We start from the raw sequence: 11,274 nt of genomic DNA on the forward strand, positions 1-11,274 counted from the left end.
GGAAATAGTCTTGTGCCACTTAGTATTGTAACTGAGGGGCAAAAAATCATCTGGCCCCAGTTTGGTCCATGTCTGTTGGGATTTGATTAAAACAAATTTATCAAGCACATAAGAAAGATACCAACTATATAAGATGAGCTAAGAAAAAATGATTTGGATATGATTCTTCACAGATGTTCCCAAACAAATTTTAGGCATTTTGACAGGTATTACTAATAAAAATAACATAGAAATATAACATAAAGTAACAGAATTTTAGACATCAATAATTTCCTTATCGGCATTACGGACAGATTCAGAGACCTCAAATCACACTATGCATGTGGGACCATCTGCTTCTGATCATTCTAAGTCAACCACTAGGTGGCAACAAACAACTATTAAGGGGCAAACAACATAGTGGACAACGACATGGGTGGACTGAAGCATGGAGCATGTATGTTCTCTTATACATTACTCTTGTCCTATATGGAGTCCAATATATGGAGCTGCTGCTTAATAAATAAGGCATGGAAACATGTGGGAGATAAAGGTCCCGCATGTGCTTTAGAACAATAAGAGATTCAGCAGGGCCACAGCCCTAAATCTGTTGAAACAGAGCACACAAACCCAGCCTATATCTGCACTGTCTAAATAAAGTTAATGACACAGTGTCTGGTTCACATGTCAACAAAAGAGTTGCTCCACCAGCAAAGAAAGAAACCCAGTGCCTCCCCGAAATTATCTGGCTTTGTTTTCAACACCAGACGGCAGCTAAACTAGGTTTTTCATTTACAAAACAATCCCACCTGGATGATGTGTTAGTGGTTAATCTTTTAACCTCACATCAGACTGCCTTTATCAGCAGACAGATGTTGACTGATATTTCTATTTTGTTTTGTTTTTTCTTTTCCCCTTAACACTTAGCAGCCATGCGAGCTTAAATGTTGAGGCTCAAGGTTCATTCTTGATCTAAGAGGCAGCAGATGATTAAATAATCTTAATTTCTCCGCTCAAGTATGCCCATAGCTTTGTCAGCAGGTGTAAATTCACCTTGCAGCTAAAGGACGATTGTTAAAACAACCAACTGGTTATTGTATTATTGGATTTCATATGCTGTTATGTTATAACGCCATTAAAACAGGCCCTGTAACAAGAAAGAACATGTTTTAAACTAAAACAAGTTAGTTTAGAGATATGTAGACTTATTTACCTATTTATTTAATGCATTATAATGGGACCTGCTGGTATAATAGTTTCTTTGTGTTGCTTTTGTTAATTGCCAGCTCAGCTCAGAAAGCAGCGTTGCCTGCTCCGGTCGTCAGGGTTTTAGGGAAGGACTGAATCTGAGCCCCGGCTGAGACAAACAATGGCAGCTATGAAAGGCGAGGGGAGGGTCGGTCTAATGCAAATATCCACTTTGTGCGCCTTAGAGAACCTGCACCAAACTCTGACAACTAGCGAAGTCCACCAAAAGTGAGTAAGGACCGTAGGCCGCAAAGCAGCCTAACTTCTCGCATAATGTCGTCGCATTTGCAAGGATTCGCTGACAAACATTCTCACGTGGAGGTTTGACTGATTCAGCAACAAGTGGGGAAGTTTCTCAGTGGGCAAAGTGGAGACGGCCTCAGGCGACACGACGCCGCAGCATCACTGAAATGTGCCAAGTGCACCTGCTGAAGGACAAAGCACAGGCTTAGGAAGGTATGGTGACCAAATACAAGCAGCATGCTGAAGCAGGAATTTACTTCCTACTACTAATTCAACATTCCAAATGTGCGCTCTTTTTCTGTTTACGAACCTGTCTGCAGAAAATGGAGCTTTTCTCCAGTTTTGCACGACCCACCTTTTTTCTCCTTATTTAGTGGAGCTAAGCCTGTCTCAGAAAAACGTGATTATCCTTAGACCATCGACACGCAGGCTTTCATTCATGCATGCATTTGAAAGGCTTTGCAACATAATAGATCAGTGGGGGCTTGTCAGCTTGTGTGGGGCAAAACGGAGGGGAATCTTACTTCAGAGTTGATATTGTTGGGTGTCCATGAGTCAACCAGGCAAAACATTTTGGACAAACATTAAATACCAATGTGAAACTGGCCCTCTGCTGTTTTAATGTCATTTGGTTTGAATGTGGAGTATGAGAACATAAATGTCTAAGCACCTGCTTTGCACTGTTTCTCACCAGCAGTGGGAAAAAAGTAATGGAGTGAAATGCTACTGTACATTCCGAGCATTTCCCCCAGAGAAACATCAAAGCCAACTCAACATGATGCCTTTATGTGAACAATTGCTTCATTCTACCCTGCACCCTAACCCTGACCATCCCCACAACCCCCTATTCCTAATTTCTACTTGATTAAGCCCTAGCTGAGCAGGATTGAATCTGGAGGGAAAATGGTTCACTAACTGCGACTCTCTCAAGTCTGGCACAAAAGAGGAAGATTGTTGTCCCTGCTCAAATTTGAGTCTGGTTCAATAGGCTGACAAGAGTTCTGTCTGCCACATTTAACCATACTGTTGGATTAAAGTGTGAGCACCCACCACTTGATAAATGTGAAAGACCAGACGTGACAAAAACAGAGCAAACCCACATATTTTCAGCATTATTCAGCTTCTCCTTACAGTCATAGGACACCCAGCTTGCATGTTATTCAGTGCCTCTTCTTGCATCAAATTATTTTAGGGCTACATTGATTCTTTCCATTATCCATGCATTTACAAATTGTTTGTTTGATTAATAATTTGCTCCATAAAACATCTGATAACTAATATAAAGTCTAATGACAAAACCCTAGAACCAAATGTGGTGATGTCAAACTCTGACTAGCATTCAAAACTGAGAGATACTCAAGTGATTACAATTAAATCCAAATAAAATGATTAATTGATCATCAACATAGTTGTAAAGGAATTTTCTGTTAATTGAATGCTCAAATAACTAGCTGATCATTGCAACTTTAGATTATTGATACAAATTTTCCCATAAAATCACATTTTTTGAGTTACAAGAGGTTAGATAATACAGTAACCAATGGAGCATCATCCTACAAGTATATTACTTTATTGGCTGCACCTAATGGTCATAAATGCCATTTACCATAGCAATTGTTGATTATCTAGCATATATTATAATCCATGTGTAACAATCAGTAAAAGGCAAAGAAAATTTTTTAAAGTCTGTATATAATTACGTGGGAAGCTAGTTTTCAAGTACTTCTGTGAAAGCCATCAATGTTGTTTCTCACAACAATTCAGGAAAGTGGGCTCTGTTAGTGTCCCTTTTATTGCATCCCTGTGCTACTGCCGGCTCTTGCAAAGCTGAACAGTTGAATTTTAGGTGTTTAAATCTACAGCATAACTTATGCTATTAGTTTGACACTATTTGTACTCATTATCTGTGTTGGTGAGGGTAAGGAGGAGCAGCCTGTACACTGTACACATTCTCTGTCTGGTGTTGGCGTTGCCAAGCAATGTGAGCCTTTGGATGAAGGCTACTCAGATGGCTCTTTTTCTCCCTCAGGCTTCCCTCTCCATCCCTTTCTGTCCAGCAAACCCCCACCTCTCCTCACAGCTTGCCTCTGCTCTTCTGCATACTAATAAATGGAGCAAAGACTGATTACAAACCAGGGCTGTCAAACTGATTAAATAATATTCTTCACTTTGTGCTCTTTTTGCACAAAGTTTATGGGCACTCACTCTGCTATTGCTGTTGGATTTATAGTTTTCCCTAATTCAGTGTGAAAAACAGCTGACAGAAAGTCTACACTTGTGCAGTTATTGTCTGTTTTGGTCAAGTTGCATTCTGCTGTAAAGTAGTTTGACCTGTTTTTATATGCAGCATCTTTGTGGTGGCCACTAGAGGAGGGCAGTGTGCAGCTTCTTTTAATAAACCGGTGAAGCCAGTTATACACTGGTAGACTTTTAATTGCTCTTGTTATCATGTGCTCTGATAAAAAATCTGAAACATATCTTTCTGAGCTACAAACACTGTGGCCCTGATTAAGCACCTTTCAAAAGCCACATCATTTCATTTTATCTCCACTGAATCTCTAAACAGGAAAGAATCATTACTCTGCCACTAAATAACTGGGCCAGTGTTTAGTTTATATTAAAAACAGGTGCTTTCAGTTTTAAAAAACATAGATGACATCAGTGTAGTAAGCATAGACATTTTCCTGTTTGTTTTTTAAGTGAGGACAGTCCCACAGGACTGACATAATGTGAAAGGAAAGCACTACGTTTCATGTATATAATATGTAAATACCATAATTGTCTCTTTCACACAGTATTGTTTTACTTTAGGTTTTGTACAAATATCCTTAGATTCTAGCTGTTACCATGAACTTATACTTATTTATTTAATGGCCGATATTACCGGGATAGAAGTGGACAGATGAAAGCTCTGGCAGAAAATAAGTAATTACAAATAGTAGATTTACTGGAGCCAACCAGCAGGTAAAAGTCTGCATATCCATTAATCCATGAATGTAAAATATAAAGTAAAAGCAACAGCACCATTAACGTTTTTTTTTTTTTTTTTTGGCTAATTCAGTAGTTTACATTTATTGATCGTCTTCCACCATTGAGTACTATAGAAACAAATACTGCAGATAAACAGAGAGAAACCCCTCAATGACAAAATAGTGAGTCTGCAGTCCCTTTGCCTGATAGGCCCTATCTTCAAGAGACGGGTATAATTAGACCAATGGAAACAGGAAACACCTCGCCCTCCCTATCGTACTCTACCCCCTGTCTGTAACTCCTTGTACCCCCCACCCCCGTCTTTAGATGTGCATTTATTTGTGCAAATTATCAGGTGCAGAGACATGGTGTATAGTCCATAATGAGTTCTGTGATGTTATCTCTAACTGGTAAGTTTTAAGGTTTACTGGAAAGAGGATGTGCCTTTTGCCTGAAAGTAGTTAGCAGGCTGCACATTCTGTTTGGGTGGTTTTGCTGTCGGCCTTCATCTGCCTGTTTGTGTGAATGACTCACTGATATTTGCATTACACATAGACTTCTCTACAAGTTATAAAAGAATCCCCCTCTACTAAAAGCATACTGTCAAATTTCCCACGTGTATTGACCCTCTTCTAAAACACTAAAAACATACTAAAAACATCAGTCACTATCAATTATGACTAGATAATATACTAATTGGATAATTAATCAATTGGTTCTAGTGACAATCATAAGAGGAGCAAGCAGATATGCTTATTTCTGCTCATTCCACAGTCCTCGTGATTTCAGAAATTATGTGATGCTGTCTAAGTTTTAATGCTTCCAGACAGTTCAGTTTGACTTGCATCACAATGCTTTGGCTTTGACTACCAGTGATTCATTTGTGACAAATGTTTACCCACCCGTGGCAGTTCAGTCCAATGTGAGGGATGTGGGAGAGGGGCCTCTAATTTCTGCTCCTTCCTCCGAAGATTAAAGACCCTACCGAGACCAGGTGTACAGTTCAGACCACAGATTATCCTCCCATTGCACTTCCCTTCATCTCACACCACATAAATGACCTATTCTGGCACTATACAAGATGACATTTTTGTCTCTCCGGTGAAGGAGGTGCATGAGCACTTAACCCAGTTCAAACAAGGAAAAAGTCCACATTTTTATTGATTGAGAGGAGGGGCTCTCATCTTTCCTGTTCTTGGTGCGGAATGCACACCTGGAGGTTTTTGCTGAGTGGCTCAAGTAGTCTATATAAGAATGCAGGTTGACATCTGGTGCCTTCAGAAGCACTCGAGGCTGTTTGCACTTAGAGACTCTCTGCATTGTTTTTATACATCAGCAGGCCTATAGTACTGTTAAATTAGCAAACAGTGTGATAAAATTATGGGATTGGTTTATAAAAATGAATATACAAAATTTCAGAACTTTTCTATATGTTGAAGAAACACAAGGAATTGGACACAAGGAAACTAAAAGCATAAGTAAGGTAAAGTTCTGTAGACTTTGTTGACATGGCAGGCCAGTTGTGTTGCACTGCTTTCGGTTCCCCTCGCAGTTTACACACAGGAGCGAGATGAGTGTAGATAAAACGACTGGGTTACGCCCCTCCGAGGAATTGTGATGCCCAGGGGGTTGGGAAACTTTCTGCCTGGCTAGCCTTAATATTGTGATTCTCCTCAGTTAACAAAGCTGTGTGTTCAATGCAACATGTCAGCTTCCTCAAGGACTTGGGGGATGGTCATCTCTTCTGGTTAGACAGCTGTCAGCAACTTCTACATGTGCCGTAGGAGACTTCCGAGCAGCAAAGCAGAGTGAGGTGAGTGCTGATTTTCAAAACAACTGAACATTTTTAACTGGGATTTAAATTGGATTCTTATTGGATTTTTGACTCAAGTGGGGCTCATAGGGCTTCAGGATATCTGCTATTTGTTCTCAGAATTAAACCAGCATGCATTTTTTTCATAAAAGAAGTTCAAAGGCAGATATTGTTAACTGGACTTAATCTAAAATAAAAGCAAGTTAGTTGTTTGTGGTAGAATATTACATGTTTCATCGTAGTGTTAAAATAGTTTATTTTTCAAGGGCCTTTTAACTAAGTCGTGGAATGCTTCCCATACACTTGGAAGAGAGAGAATACAATACATGGGTTGCAATATGGCCTAGATGCTATGACATGGTTAAGTATGGATACTGAGAACAATCTGTGTGAAAACATCAGCATGTTTAAAACAGGACTTTGTCTTTCATTCTGCTCAACTCCACAGATTATCTTGGATTAATTTAGATTAGACACATAAGAGGACACCTTTCTACATATTTCATTTTTATTCCATTACTTTTTGTTACTTTATAATAGGGATTATAATTTATCACTATACTCTTTGTTATGAAGAGGTCATACTTCCGTTTTTTTCACTCTATTTAGACAGTAGATGTATACACTACTTGGTGAAACTGAATGCACCTCTCCTAGACATCCTGATGATTTGAGCAGTGGGAGTTTCGTCTGTAACTCTTTCCTGCTTCTTCTAGCCACCTGTGCTCGCGTGCCCAGAGAACACACTGGCTTTTGTGTTGGAGTGAGACATCCACACAGCAGGGGGCTAAGGTACATTAGGGGGCTATGACAGGTGGCATGTGCTTCTTGGGCTTTCCCCACAGCAAAGAGCATGAACATGGTGGGGCTGTTGGTGGAACAGCTGCACCACACTGTCATGGGGGTGGGGCTAAATCTTGCTTATTACAAAGACAACAACCGTGCTCAACATTTAATGTAAGGTGCATTTTGTTTTAAATGCACAGGATTGGGTCTGAGTTGAAGCACAGTCTTGCATGGCCGTGGCACACTGGGTTTCTGTAGCTCTGTGCATTTCCATAGCAAGATACTGTATGTGAATGCTTGAGGTTGAAATGGCCCACTGAGGCTGAGAAGAGGAACACTAGTCAGAGACCCTAGTTGCTGTTTTTATCTGCCTGCTGGGATTCACTGAAAGGGAAGAGGGGGCATTAGCTCAGGCTATGTGACCCTGGATGATGGTGCAATGTGAGTTCTCAAGACTGTGTAAGGCAGACAGAGGGAGGGTGATGGCTTGTTTCCTCCGTCTTATATATGGTCTCAGTTTCCCTGCCATGTAGTCCAAAACTGACCTGTAAGTATAACATTTCTTGCAATAATTTATGCAGTTTCTTTTACTTTAGTTTGTGCCTATGTGTGATGTCCAGTTGAAACGGTGACTTTGTGTACTTTGAGTGAGATGTTGCAACTGTGCACTGTTTTATTTTCATTGTTGTAAGCAAGAATGTATAGTTTGTAAAGAAATCCTGAGCTGCCAAGTATCAAGGTTCGACACAGATCTGTTGTTGTACAAACATCAAACATATAAATTATAGAAGCTTACAGTGCCGTCAGGGTTTGTTTTTTGTTTTTGCTGTGAAGATGCATGTACATTTAAATGAGAAGATATTGCCACAGTTTCTTCCTGAGCCTCATGCTGGGCTAAGAAAACGGCTAACATTTAAATTTTGATAACAAGTGTTGTTGGGTGGCCTATGTGGCTGTGAGTTTGGTACGAAGTGAGGTGGGACCAAGGTGTCACATTCCACAGTTTGGTGTGTGTGTGTGTGTGTGTGTGTGTGTGTGTGTGTGTGTGTGTGTGTGAGAGAGAGAGACACAGAGAGAGTGTCTGTGTTTGTGCGTTTTGGTTCATCAGAATGACCACCCACTTATTTACAACAGAGCATGTATTTGAGCTAATTCCACTTGAATTGTACGATACGGATAATCCTCCACTTAATTCCCCTTTTATGTGTTTACAGTTCTGTTGTACATGTGTATGCGTCTTGGTGAGTGTGGGCACATTACTCACTGCAAACATCTTTTAATCTTAATCCAAACAACAACATCTAGTTTGTCCATCCTCCCCCTTAAACCTATCTTATATTTTTATCATTATGGTAAGATATGATTCTGAAAAATGATGAAAATGCAGCTCACATGTCATTGGACTAATTTGTTTCCTTGATAGCTTTATCAGATCGTGTACCACCCCTGAGACTGCCCTATCTGTTATTTCAGATCACATAAATATTGTTTACCAGAAGAGGCCTGCGTAAATGAGTCTATTTTAAACCTTATAGATGCCAATGGGAAATAACAGGAAAAGTTTAATTTTTCTAGTTGTACTAACATAGTGTTAATGGAGCAGAGGCATCTCAGTCCAGAACTTGCCCTTTATTTGGATACTGTAAATAAGATAGATACAGATGGATTAATTTTTTAACACAGGGTCATCACCACTGTGGCATAAATGCCCCTGAATTTAAAACTTGGATACCATGTTGTTTATTCTTTGTCCTAGTGTACCAGGCCATGACCCTGAACTAAATCATCAATGCAAACACACAGAGAAGCCTCCTTCAACGGCCACAGAGCCTTGAAATCTACACTAATATGGGACATAAAGTTTAAAAAAACCAAAGGGGCAGCAAGTTTAAAACTGTGTTTATCATAAAACAATTTCTTCTGCTTCAGACGATTTTAATTTTTCTACCTTTATTACTGCATTAATATATATATGTTAGGAAAAAAATCTAATCTAATCTTGCAGCCTAACACTGCATGAGAGATGATGGAGGTAAAAGATGATGTTTTTGAGACAAGCCTTTCATTTGGTGGATTTATTGAATTTGATAATTTTTAAATGTAAAACTGAGGTATGAGAGAATAAATATTTATTGTATGTAGAGTAAACAGCAGGAAGTTTTTACCTACATCTATGCTGTGGCCATTAAATAAATAAAAGAAGAAAAAAAGTCTTCCTCCTGTAGGAAGAAGACTTGGTATGTGCACCGCAAGGACAAAAAACAACATAGACATCCTGTATTATATTTTTAAATTCTATTTGTATTCTGTTTGTATTTGTATTCTATTTGTTTTGGTACAATTATGGTCAATTCCCACTAATGCATGTAATTCACATTTAGATCTAAAAACTCATCAATGACATAAGTATAGTTTTTTACACTCAGAGGAATCGTGGAATAACTGGCTATTGGGCTGATCAGTACTGAAAACTACAATTACATTTGTAAATATAACACTGTGAAACACTTTTTTACAGAATCATCAGTGTTGGATTTCCTGCAAGTGTTTTAAGACTTTAAAATGTAAGATTTTGGAGCACAGTTAAGTTTCGTCTGGCGGCCCTGATAGCCAAGGGGTTAAGATGTTGACTGTGGACCACAACATTCCCAGTGTGAGTACAGGACCTTTGTTGCTGTTATTCCCCCTCATTTCCTGTCATCTCTATACTGTCAACTTGGGAAAATACTCCCATGTGTCCATGACTGACATAGCTACAGCCCCAATTTCTTTGCCCGAAATTATACTGGAGGTCAGACTAAAATGGACTTCAGCGGGCATCCTGCTGGCCCAGTTGGCTGATGTGCTTCCCTTTTGCACATGTGCCGACATGGTACTGTTGACCCATTTTGCCGTAATTTCAACCCAATTAGATAAGTGAAAATTAAAAAGAAGGAAAAGAAGAAAAAAATGTAAGAGACATAAAAGAAAAAACCTGCCCTCACTGACACTGAAACCAGCCCACTGGAAAAGGCTAAGGCAGCAGAAATTATAGGGTCAGCCATGTTAGAGAGGAAGAGTGTATATTTGCATTGTGCATATGTGTTTATATACCAGATTATACAGTAGATATACACTACAACTAAATGTAGATCAGCTGTATATATAACAATGTGTACAGTTAGTGGTCTATTTTGTCATTTCTCACATTTCTATGCTTATTTTTATGACAACCCCTTCCCAGAAGTGGAAAATGTGCATTTATTTTTTTGATAATATTATTTGTGTGTGTGCTGTGTAGCTGCAGCCAGTGACTGTGTCTGATTGTCTCTGCTGTCATTTTGATGTTTAACTCTAATGACATCTGACAGGAATCTAGGGCCTCACTCTTAAGTATAAACCAACCTAAGAGCATCTCATCTTTACTATTTTCTTCGGTTTACAAAGGCTGGCTTAATATAACCCTTATATTTTCACGCATGGCATGGTCTTTACAAAAAACTTTTCCTGAACAAGGATTTCCTGTGTTTAGGAAACGTTAGGAAGGAGCTACTGTTTGTCACTTTGAGGCATTCCTGTTGTAAAAAGCTTTTACCTCTCCTCTGCATTTGTGTCTTATTGAAAGTTTTCCTGTAATGCTTGTCAGATGCCTTTATGAAAGAGTGTTAATTTAACAATAATTCTAACTACTGCTATAACTGACATTATTTTAAGAAATCATACATAAAAAAATATTCAGTCTGTTCTTGGATCCATCTTCTGTAAGAGGAAGATATCCCACATGTGCCAGAGGGTTGTAATGACCAGTTAAAAGATTGGGTTTTCCCCTGACAATATTTAAGTGGAAAACCATTGTAGTGAGTGACCTGAGCCACCGATCCTCTGCTGATGTCTTCCTTTCTTTTTCGTTTTGAAAGGCAGTAGAATAAGCTGAAACCCTAGTCCATTTGTAGTGCCAGGACAAAGGGACACTATTGTGGCTGTAGGGGTGGAGGGGAGCTGCCAATGCAGGTAAAGGTACAAGGGGTCAAGGGGCAGAGAGGAGTTAGTCAGAGTTTGACCACGCTGGGTGGAGTTTTGGAGCGTCTGGGATGTGCAAGTCAGGTAGTGTTTTTTTTCTGGATGATGTGCCCAAAGTTGCAGCAGTGTGCGTTTCTAAAGCTGGAAGAGGCTTCAGTAACAGAGTAGTAGCAGGGCGGGGGAGGTTATGTTGGAGGGAGGGAGGATGAGTGAGTGAAGGGGAAGCCACCACACTG

The sequence above is a fragment of the Channa argus genome, chromosome 7, assembly GCF_033026475.1.
Source record: "Channa argus isolate prfri chromosome 7, Channa argus male v1.0, whole genome shotgun sequence".
NCBI classification, from domain to species: Eukaryota; Metazoa; Chordata; class Actinopteri; order Anabantiformes; family Channidae; genus Channa; species Channa argus.